General features: G+C 45.5%; 1 long non-coding RNA gene across 9 annotated transcripts in view; it reads left to right on the top strand.

Moving 5' to 3' along the window:
* Positions 1–12,361, top strand: part of LOC148138575 (uncharacterized) — a 52,602-nt gene that overhangs the window by 38,069 nt on the left and 2,172 nt on the right. For 8 of the 9 annotated variants that reach the window (XR_015753910.1, XR_015753909.1, XR_015753902.1 and 5 more), the window contains one exon: positions 7,046–7,610. This is a non-coding gene — a long non-coding RNA (uncharacterized LOC148138575). Of the gene's footprint in view, positions 1–288; positions 397–7,045; positions 7,611–12,361 lie in introns of those variants that run through there. The other variant, XR_015753908.1, reaches the window with a different exon arrangement.

Here is a 12,361-nt window from a genome sequence, read left to right as displayed (position 1 = left end):
CATACTCTGTGCAGGTCGTTAATCTGAATTAGAAAATCCTGGTCCCACATTTGCAGCAAAGGGGAAGATGACTTGGGCCTCATGCAGTGAGAGGTCCTGGGTTATGGCCGCCATCTTTATTTGGGGCAAGGTACAGCAAGGCACATGCACATGTCCTCTTTTGGGGGGGGGGAGCGGGGTGATTTCAAGAGGAGTGTTTACACATCAAACACATACCAAGAGAAGTGTTCGCCTTCACTATTCATCTTGCACTGATTGTGAGCTTTGTTTTGCGAATTCATTTTCTAGGATATTAATTGAGAATAATTGAGACTGGGATCTCAAAAACAAGTTTCTACAGTCAGCGGAGTCATCAGGGTCTGAATATCATTGGCATTTAACTGTGGAACGAGAAAGGTTTGTTCAGTCTGGGAAAATACCACCAATAGTTTTGTCAAGCAAAAAGCAGAAAGATGTTCAAGTTCATGGTCAGATCACCCTTTGGGTATGTGTTCAATTCTTGGCCCTGCAGCTGTGGAAGGAGGTATTGGCCTGAGAGAGAGCACAGATTTATCCAAATGCCAGATTTAGTCCCAGTCACCCACTTCATGATGTTAACTGTAAACTCCCTACTTCCAATTCCCTGCAAGCTTCTCATAGAATTTCCTTGTGGACTCAAATTCCAGCACCATTTCAGGTGGAACATTCCAGATTCTGACAACTGTCTGTTCATCCAGAAACTGCTGAAGTCCATGTTGACTCTGGGGTTACAAAGGGCTGAACTGAAAGATGAGATGCTGTTCCTGAGCTCCCATTGAGATGCGTTAGAACAGTACAGGAGGCTGAGGGCAGTGTAGGTATGAGCAGACATTGAAAATGACAGGGCTGTACTGAGAGTGCTGCTTGGCTCAATGAGAGTGTTTTGGAGTTGGGTGTAAACAGAGTGAGGTGAGACTGGGAGAAGGTGAAGCTGAAACTCAAGTTTAGTTCAGGCCATTCAGTAATTCACGTGGTCCCAATGGGAACAGCCAATTTCTCAGTGATACCTGCGGAGTATTTCAGTTTTTAAAGTATGACATATCTGCTGAAGTAAAGGTTTTTTTTTATTATAATGTACATGTTTGAAGTGAAGGAAGGTTGCTCACTCGTTTAAATTTTCTTAATGGGAGTAACGAGATGAATGTAGAGAGATGTTGTGATAGGAGACCTCAGACCCGTGGTGTGGTCCTCTTGTACAATGTGGGAAATAAGGGACGCTTCCAGTGTGCCTGGCGGCTATGTGTGCTGCAAGTGTGTCCATCTGCAGTTACTGGGAAACTGCTTTTCAGACCTGGAGCTGTGAGTGGACTCACTGTGGAGCGTCTGAGAATGTTATGGACAGCATGTTTAGTGAGTTAGTCACACTGCAGGTGAGGGCTACACAGGCAGAAAGGGAATGGATGACCATCAGATCAAGGAAAAGGCTCAGGAAGGGGGTGCAGGAGTCCCCAGTGGTCATCCCCTTCTCATACAGATACTGTATCCCGCTTGGGATTCTGTAAGGGCGGGAATGGGTGGGGTAGCTTCTTGGGAAATCAGCACCAGCTAGGGTCATGCCACCACAGAGAGCTCCGCTGCAAAGAGCGGGAGGAAAGAGAGGAAACACGGCTATAGTGACAGGGGATTCAATGCTCAGGGTTAGGGCGGGCACTGCTGTGACCACAGGCATGAATCCAGGATGGTATGTTACCTCCATAAAGCTACGATCCGCAATATCATGGAGCGGCTGCAGGACTTTCTGGAGCTGGAAGTTAAACAGCCCGTGGTGGTGGAACACACAGATACCAACAACATCGCTAAACAGAGGGATGAGGGCCGGAAAGCGAGACATAGGGAGAGCAGAGATGCATTAAAATGTAGCTCCTGAAATGTAATAAGGTCAGACTTACTCCCAGTGCCATGTGCTACTGAGAGCAGGAATAAGAGGGTAGATCAGCTGGATGTGTGGCTGGGGAAATGGTGTACCAGAGAAAGGTTTAGATTCTTCAGGCACTGGGACTGTTTCTGGGTGGGACCTATACCAGCCTGACCGGTTACTCCTGGGCAGAGCTGAGACAAATCTGATGGGGGCTTTTGCAGTTCCATTGGTGAGGTTTTAACTAGTCTGGCAGGGGGTTGGGAAATCAAGTGTCGGCTTAGATGGGTCAGATTCGGGTCAGGGAATGGGAGGTAGAATATTAGTGATGTAGTCAGCAGCTCAGAAAGCCAAAGAAAAGGAGGATTAAACGAGGATTGAGTCCCTCTTCAGCCATCAGTCCTGCCATCTCAGAAATGTGAGTCAACAAAATATGGAGCTGTATACATGTCTATGACTCTATGTGCTTCAGCAAAATGGTGGAAATCTACAATAAGAACATAAATTGCTGGACATCCTCAGCAAGTCTGTCAGCATCTGAAATGGTGACAGATGCAGGAAACATTGCAGCCTTGAAGAAGTGTTTAGATGATCACACCAAGATGTTACACGGAGTGCCAGAACGTGGGACTAGAATAAATAGGCGCTTGATGACCAGCATGGATACGATGGGGATGGAAAGTTGATGTTTCGGGTCAGGACTATTCATCCGGACTGACAAACTGTCCTGACCAAAACATCAACTTTCCTGCCCCTCTGATGCTGCTTGACCTGCTGCACTTCCCCAGATCCACATTGTATAAACTCTGACTTCCAGCATCTGCAGCCCTTAACTATCTACACATCCCAGGACTCAGGCTGGTGACCCTCCTTTACTCTCTCTCAGTAACCAGGAGAGCCTTCCTTGGGAAAGGGGAACAAAGGTACACACAGTACTCCAGGTGTGGTCTCACCAAGGCCCTTCCAGAAAGGGATCCCTGCTCCGGTACTCGAATCCTCTCACTAGGAAGGTTACACATCATTTACATTCTCCACTGCTTCCCACTCCTGCCTGCTTCTGAAAAGAGGGAATCTCAGAGAAACACGCAATAAAATGGGGTCAGAGTCTCTGGTCTAAAACTGTTGAACACAATGCCCCCATCTTCTCCATACCGGTCATCAAGCACACATGCCTGGTGTGATCATCGAAACACTTCTTCAAGGCTGCAATGTTTCCTACATCTGTCACCATTTCAGATGCTGCCAGACCTGCTGAGGATCTCCAGCACTTTGTTTTCTCTGTTGTAGAGTACTGAAAGGGGGAATTTGTAGTTGAGAAATACACATTGAACTTCATGTTCAGTTTTGATAGTCACTGGATCTGTGCCGATCTGGATATCATTGGCCTTTTCATCTGGAAGGAAAGGTGTGCATTCTGTCCAGAGACGAATATTTCAAATGTCAGTGTGGCTGGAAAAAGTACTGAGACAGCAAAGTCCGTGTTAGTGTGATGACTGTAGAGAGAGATTTCATTTGGTTTTTGAAAGTCTAAAAAATCATGGCACATTTCCCAGGAGCAGTTAAACCCCAGATTGGTTAATTGTCCTCATACAAAACCATGAAACCAGAAAGACAAAAGGATTCCTGCATCATGGAAAAAGCTATGAAAATGGGATTGTTGTAACGGAGTGAATTATCGATCATGGATTGCAATCCATTGGTGTTGTCACGTCGGTTCCAATGCCGTGGGGAAAACGCGTGAAATGTGATGGATGCAGTGTAGGTTTCAGTTATTAAACTGGAAAGGTGCAGAAGAAATTTACAAGAATAATGCCAGGTCTCGGGTCTGAGTTATAGGGAGAGGTTGGATAAGCGAGGACTTTTTTGTTTAGAGCAGAGGAAACCGAGGGGGAATATATTAAAGAAGTGTATGAGATCATGAGAGGCCTGGGTAAGGTGAATGCACTCAGTCTTTTTCCCAGGGAACTAAGGACTGGAGGGTATCAGTTTAAGGTTAGAGGAGAAAGAATAAAAGGGAACCTGAGGGGCAACTGTTCTACACAGAGGGTGGTATGTATATGGAATGAGCTGCCAGTGGAAGTGGTTGAGGCGGGTCTGATAACAACATGTAAAAGACATTTGGACAAATACATGGATAGGAAAGTTTCAGAAGCAGATGAGCCAAGTGCAGGGAAATGGGGTTCGCGTGGATGGACATTCTGATCGGCATGGGCCAGTTTGGGCCAAAGGGCCTGTCTCTGCTGTAGGATTCTATGACTAGGTGCATTTGCTATTTCTCCCCCTGACTCTGTTGGTATCTTGGGATGTATTCTATCAGGGCAAAGAGACTTGTCTACCTTTAGCTCCATTAGCTTGCCCAGCTCTAACTCTTTCATGATAACGGTTATTTATAGGTCCTCACCTTCCTCAGTCTCCTTATCAATTACCGGCATGTTCTTCGTATCCTCCACTGTGAAGACTGACTACTGTGTACTCATATTCCTGAACCCTGCTGGGTAGGAATAACTGGGCACAGAACTCTGAGAGGTCTTCTTTAGAGTCTTTATTGATGAGACATGGTAGTTACGTGCAAAATGCCTTCAGACAACATCAGGTAACTCCCCGCCTGTCCGGTGTACGCCTCCCATTTTTCTACCTTTGTGGTTTGTGACTTTGAATAGAGACTATCTCTCAGGATTATCTCCATGGCAACAGCAGTTAAAAAGTCTTGTTCAGTTCAGCACTTTGTGGTTAAACCATACACCCCTTCCCCACACCCCTGTGGCTCAGTCAGGTATCTGACAGGCAGTTCAGTTTCAGTGGGGCTGTCTGTCAGGATTCTGATGTGGAGGAGCCAGGGTTGGGGTGGGATGGACAAAGTTAAAAACCACACAACACCAGGTTATAGTCCAACAGGTTTATTTGGAAATACAAGTTTTTGGAGTGTGCTGTGATTTTTAACTTGATCAGGATTATCTCTATGGTAACAGTTAAGTGCTTCAACAATTACAGAGGCCATATGTTCCCCACACAATAGGTTCCCCTCCAGCAGTGTAAACTGCTATTCTGGCCCTGGAGATAGCTACTCATTACATTTTATCCGTAATCCCATCAAGCTTTCTGTTAATCTTTGAAGTTTCTCTAATCTCCTGGTTTCTCCTTGGTCTTTACCAATTTGTATGCCTTCAATTTCAATTTGACAGACTCCATTATTTCCTTAGACACCCATGGCAGATTACTCCTTTTCCGACAGTCCTTCCTTTTCACTGATACATGTTTTTACTGAGCACTTTGAAAAATTGCTTTGATATTCCTCCACTGTCCGTCAACTGTCCCACCCTAAAGTCTTTGCTTCCAGTCTACATTAGCCAACTCCTGCTTCATCATATTGTAGTCTCCTTTGTTTAAGCACAGGATCTGGATTGGATTTAATCTTCCCGCTTTCCATTTTGTGTTCTAAATTCAACCAGACTTCTCAGGTCTTTTATCAGGTTACGTGGGGAGGCGGTGTTTTGGGTTTCATTGTCAGAGACCTTGGCTTTGTAGTAAAGTATAGGATAGATATTCCCAACAGAGTATTCTGGACGCTGTGAATGTCCTACACAGTCGAACACCATAAATCACTGTGTCCCCTCAGTTTAAAATTGCAAAATCATTATCTCCTACTCGCTTCCTCACTATCTAAGTTTGGAACGCTAATCCACCTGAGTATCCTGCATTTTGTGAAGGTGGTGATTTTTGGATTCAGCTTTCCAGTTATTACCGTAAGAAGATAAGCACTGGGCACAGGAGAGGCAATGCAGCCCTTCGAACCAGCTCCACCATTTAATACAATGATGATTGAGCTCACCTCGCTCTCAGCTGGATTTTCCCGCCTGCGCGCTCTCACCCTTCAACTCATTGCAAATGAAACATCTGTATCTTTTCATTAAGTTTGCTCATTGCCCTGGCATCCACTGCATTTTGAATAGGGAATTCCACAGATTCAGAACACATGGAGACAGGTACATTCTTCTTCATGAGAATAGAATAGAGTCCCTATAGTGCAGAAACAGGGTGTTCATCCATCGAGTCCACACCAACCCTATAGTCAGCATCCCATTTAGACCCATCCATTCCCTGTAACCCTGCATTTCCTGTTGTTAATTGTCTAACTGGCACATGCGTGGACCCTGTGGGCAATTTAGCATGGCCAATCCAGCAAACCTGCACATCTTTGGACTGTGGAAAGACACCGGAGCACCCAGAGGAAACCCACGCAGCCAGAGGGAGAATGTGTAAACTCCACACAGTCGCCGAAGGCTGGAATCAAACCCGGCTCTCTGACGCTGTGAGGCAGCAGTGCTAGCCACTGAGCCACCTCTCTTAAAATTTGCTGCCCCTTATTAACCTCCCCACCCCACAATTGGCTGAATGTATATTCCTTACGTCAGAACTCGGGTTGTCTAAGCAGATGTCTCAGTAAAACCCAGTGACAGCCCACATGTCCTGTGTGTCTGAATGGGGATCCAACACCCTCCAGCCCACAATTTTCATTCACTTTCCAGAGGCTTCATGGGGACAACAACTCCCACAATCCCTGAGGCAGGGACCACACGTGTGGGGAAACCCGGCATTGTACATGTATGGAATGTGGGCGTGTTTTGGAGCATTTGTTTTGGGTAACTAGCAGAAAGCATTTCACACCGACTGGCTGTAGAAGGGACGCATCTACTTATAGTATTGATCGGTTGGGGGGAGGGGGTCAATGTGCCATCACACCCACGTGGAACCAAGTTCATCCCCAACTCGTTGTAATGCTGGGAATCGACCTATGGGAAACGAGGAAGGATCTGACACCTTCTCCCAGACTGAAGGTTCCTCTTCTGTCCAGGATCTGCCACCTCCCTTTCTGTTTCCTTTTGTTTCATTCTGCTGTTACATTACTGACTTGCAGCAACTGAAGGGAAAGGAAGTGAACCCAGAAAGGGTGCAGAGTCTAACCAGGGACGGGAAGTGGTGGCATGGATCTGTTTATCAGTAACTCCATGAGAATGGGAAAGGTGTACATTAGGGGGTAGCAGAGGCAGAACAGTGGGAGAAAGTAAGTGGGCTGGAGGGTTACAGCTTTGGGGGAAGAAAGGGGAAAAATATTCAGGAGAAATTAGAATTGTCTGTTCTGAATTTCTAACCTGTACATATTCCTTTATACAGGGTGCTAGATGGTGAAGATTTGCAGACTGAAATCTCAAAATCATGTGCAGATCGTGATTACGTTAACCAGCATTTGATGAACCAAAGACTGAGACTCACTCGGCCAAAATCGTGCAACACTCTCCCTCCCAGCATTGTCGGTCTATCTGCACCAAATGGACTGTGAATGGTTCAAGACAGCAGCTCACTACCATCTTCTCAAGGGTAACTAGAGATGGGGTATAAATGCTGGCTGAGCCAGTGATGCCCATATCCTGGAAATGGGTTCTCTCTCTAGTTGCTGAAGCGCGGTTGATGTTACTGCAGGATGATGAGGGATGCTGAGTGCATCCTCCAGGAGGCAGCACCATCACATTACCCCTGCCTACACCCACACAGTAACACAGCAACGTCACTGAAACAAAAGGTGGTGAAGCCAAAGGAGGACTTCGATGAATTTACCTCAAAGAACTATATCTAAGGGGATTGGGACACAGCAGGAACAGGTGATGGATGGTCAGCTGGTTCCCATTGGTTGGTGGAGCAGGATTGAAAAGCCGAATAGCTGCTTCTTGCTATCTCCCAGGTATGTATATAGCCATGGAGCCCGAGTAGGAAGAAGTAGGCAGGGCAGGGATTCTCCTGGAGATTGCACCTCCACATCAGTTTTCAGTGAGAGAGGGTTTGATGGATTTTATTTAATATTTGTCTTTTACATTTAAAAAAAATAAATTTGCAAACCTTGTGTTCAAGTTTATCCCAGAATAAAAGTAAAAGAATCGAAACGATCTGAATATAAGTTTTTAAAATTTCAAACGCCCTGTAAAACAAAATCCTGTCTATTCCCGGACACCATCACTTCCCAGTTGCTCAAACTCCAAGGAAATATTCCCTCCCTGTCAGAACCTTTGGTTTGATTTAACTGCTTTTCAGTTCTCGTTCTGTGAGCTGTGAAGTGTTCTTTTTCCCCCCCATTTCTCCTACCCAGGAATGTTATCTCTCACAGCTGTGCAACCTTCCCACCATCAACATCAAATTACTCCATTTTGCTTTTTGTTACCAGCAGGAAGCCACCCGTGTAACCAATTGAATATTTCCAAACAAGACCCCTTACAGGCAAAGCAAACCATTACAAGTGACAAAGTGAGAAGGGACTAAATCAAGGCAGAGTTGTAGGGAGGGGGCAGCGACAGAGATAAAGCACATATCCCCTGCGGTGCCCACCTCTATCTAAAGGCATTGAGAGCATTGATACACACCACATGCTCCTTCTCCAGGGACACCCTGCTGTGTAACGTTTATCCTCAATCATAGAACAGAATCCCAACAGTGTGGAAGGAGAGCATTGGCCCATCAAATCCCACCGACCATCTGAAGAACATCCCACGCACTGCACTCCATCCCTGTAACACTGCATTTCGCATGTCTGATCCACCTAGTCTGCACATTCCTGGACACCATGGGCAATGTAGCACGACTGATCCACATAACCTGCACATCTTTTGACTGTGGGAGGAAACCAGAGGACCCACACTATCGTGGGGAGAATGTGGAAACTCCACACAGGCCGTTGACCAAGGCTGGCCTCTGACCTTGTACCTGGTGCTTTGAAGCAGAGGTGCTTCAATCCCAATATAAATCAAAACAGATGATCCCTGCTCATTGTCACATTGCTGTTTGTGTAGCCTTGTGCTCAGAGAGACATCCTGAGCTTCAGAAAGTGGCAATATAAATTCAGTCAACTCCAGCCCAGTTAATGTGGTTAACACCACAACAACATCAATATTCCAACAGTGTCATCGTGTACAAGGTCCACTCCTGACTCTGATTAACAGTCACTGCAGAATCAGAGTCCTGCAGTGATGTGTGAACTCTACCCCACACGGAGCAGGGGGATGACCACTTCCCTGTGTGCACTCGCTGGTCTCTGTCATGTTGAAGATGCAGCAAATCCCTTGTCACACTGAGAGGTAAACAACTCCTACCCAGTGTGAACCCTCTGGTGTATCAGCAGGAGGGATGAATCACTGAAACCCTTTTCACACACTGAGCATCTGAATGGCCTTTCCCCAGAGTGGTCTCACTGGGGTCTCAGCAGATCAGAAGACTGGGCGAATCCTTTCCCACACATGGAGCAGGTGAATGGCCTCTCCCCGGTGGGAACGCACTGATGTCTCTGCAGGTGAGAGATTTGAATGAATCCTTTCTAACACATGGAGCAGGTGAATGGCCTCTCCCCGGTGGGAACGCACTGATGTCTCTGCAGGAGAGAGATTTGAATGAATCCTTTCTAACACATGGAGCAGGTGAAGAGTCTAAATCCTCTGTGACCTCTCTGGTGCCTCAGCAGATTGCAAGAGTGAGTAAATCCCTTCCCATACATGGGGCAGGTGACCAGCCTCTTCCCAGTGTGACTGTGTCAGTGAGTGTCCCGCTGGGAGGGGTAAGTGAATTCCTTCCCACAATCCCCACATTTACACAACCTTGCCCTGGTCCTATCACATTGGTGTCTTCCCAAATCACATGACCAGTTAAATCCTCAACCACATGCACAACACGAATGGTTTCTCTGGGCTGGGAATGCTGCTTTCCCCTTCCGTATTATGTATAATGTTCAGGACCTGCAGAATTGGGAGTGTTAAATGTGATGTTAAAGCTGAGTTTCCCATCTGTGAACTCTCTCTGTAAAACAAATTTATCTCCTTCATTACTACAGCTCCCAACACCAGCTCTCCCTTTAGTTCTCCTGAAATTCTAAATTTGGACTAATGCAATAATGTGGCTTTCTCTCACTTGTTTCTGAAAGTAAATTAGGATGATTTTGAATAACTGGACTTTACTAGCCAAACTCGTTCCTACTCTATCATATACGACCTTTAACCCATGGGAAATGTGTTACCAGCTTCGATGACCGTTATAATGTTCTGACCACTTCTATGGAGTCTGTATAAGTTGATTCTAACAATTATCAATAGATCGTATCTAAACAGGATGCCCACACAACAGTGGGCGCTCTGACACTCAATGCCTGTAAGTTGTTATTTTTCTTAAAGCCCCACATGTGTCTGGCAATCTGGCAATACAATTGAAGATAGTTTATACAGTAACCTTACAGTCTTAGTTGCCAATTCCAATCCATGAAGCAGTCAGTAACATTCCCCAGTGAATTGAATTCTATTAGCAGCTTTGTCCTGTCAGGAGAGATTGAGGATCATGAAGCTGTCTTCTCTGGAGGACTGAAATATGAAACACTTGAAATGAACAAAATTCTTCAAGAGCTCAATAGGATAGATATAGGACGATGTGCACCCTGGCTGATATGTCTTGAATGAAATAAGCACTAACTGCGGTGTCTTTACCCAGCATCCCCTTTAGCTGCATAAATGTTCAAGATTTATTTGCTGCTCTAATTCCACTCTCTTATTGAATCCCATTTGTAACTGCTGTAATGTTGTTGCCGTGCAAATTGGTAACATTTGATTCAATCTATCCTAAAACCTCTCTGTATCTGTGTCTCGCTTTTGTTCACCAAGACCCTCATTCAATCTGACCTCTTTACAAACCCTGCCCTGATATTTTCTTAGAGGGCTCAGAATTAAATGTCCACAGAATTGTTACTGCACAAAAGGAGGCTGATTGGCTCATCAGCTCTCCAAAGGATCACCTCACCGAATGCTATTCTTCTACCTTTACCCCATAAACCTTCCCATTGGTCCTCTTCCAATAACTGTTCTGTTCAATTCTATTCTCTTCATTATACCTGGCTCCCATTGTACTCTTTGGCAGTGCATTCCTGACCATAAACTGTCTCTGCATGAAAACACTTTGTATCATGTTACATGTGCTTCTTTTGTCAATCCCTTGACATCGGTGCCTCCTCATTATTGATTCTTTCATGAAAGAGAGCAGTTTCTCCTGGTCCACTCTCAATAGATCCCTTTTGGAGGTGTCTTTACCCAGTATCCCTCGGGATGGTGAATATCATCTCTCCTGGTTACAGGAGACCAGTGCGAGACCATTCAGTAGCTTTCACTGTGGGGCTGGGTTCAGGACACCATCCAGCCTCACTGTACTCCAGCGAATACAGACTGGGGAGAGACCATTCACCTGCTCTGAGTGTGGGAAGCAGTTCACTCAGATATCCAGCTTGATGAAACACCGGCGAGTTCACAAGTAACCACAGCGATTGGATTTATTTTGTTTGTTCATGGGATCATGGCAACACTTGCTGGGGCAGCATTTGTCAATCATTCTGACTGCCAAGAAGATGGTCCAGGGTCAACCCCATTATTCAGGGTCTGGATTCACATGTAGGCTGGTCAAGGTCAGAATTAACACAGTTTCCGAGACTCAGTGACATGAAGAGGGAAAACACTCAGACACTGACCAACCCATCTGATTGTCAACTCAGACAGAAAGACAGAAAGAAAGATGCACATTTAGATAGCACCTTTGATGACCTGGGGCAATAACGCATGCTTCTATCCCAATGATTTCAACCACAAATCTCTGAAAACACAGGCACAAAGCTTCCTACTTGTACCAGGTTGTCTCTCAGCCTCCTCTTGCGAAAAGAGTTTTAAGCTGTTAAGACTTTCCTGGTGATTATAACCTCTATGTTCCTATAAGATTTGTGACTGAACCTTTATTTTCCTGTTCCTTGTGAGTGATGCCAGCAGCAGAAACAGCTCCTGACCTGTGCGGGTTTCGATTGGAGTATTTGTATTTAAAAATGCATTTTCACCCTCATGTACAGTGTGAAATTGCTATAAAACAGAAGGAAAGGATTGAGTGAGAACCCACAGAAACACAAAGGCAGTATGTGTACCTGAACTGAATGAACCGGGCATGAGGAAAACATGACGACAATCACAGCTAGTTAGAGTCACAGAATCCCGTAGGTGCAGAAAGAGGCTATTCAGTCCATCAAGCCTGCAATGAACTGCTCTCCCACCCTCCCTCCATAACCTCTCATTTACCATGGCTAACCCAACCCGTTAAACCTGCACACTACAGGCCATGTTAGCACAGCCAATAGAGCAAACCTGCACATCTGTGGGAGGGTCACAGATTACATCCAAATGCTCGGAATTGTGGATGATGTCTCACGAATATTTGACTCTGATACAAATGCTCTGTTTTTAAAAATAAAATCTGGGAGAAACTGCAACCAGAAAGATTTCCAATTATCTCTGGAGGAAGAGAATTCAAAACTCGTGCCATTGACCCAAGGGGACACAGTGAAGTCACAGAGGTCTGGGAACCATCAGAAATGTAACAGGTTGTGAGCAAGGAGGAGGTGAGACAAGGACAAACAGACAGTCTGTCACACAGGGG

This window comes from Chiloscyllium plagiosum, unplaced genomic scaffold, assembly GCF_037043375.1.
Source record: "Chiloscyllium plagiosum isolate Xiang-an unplaced genomic scaffold, Cpla_swu_hap1 HiC_scaffold_40, whole genome shotgun sequence".
NCBI lineage: Eukaryota > Metazoa > Chordata > Chondrichthyes > Orectolobiformes > Hemiscylliidae > Chiloscyllium > Chiloscyllium plagiosum.
This window is presented reverse-complemented; position numbering and strand designations above follow the sequence as displayed.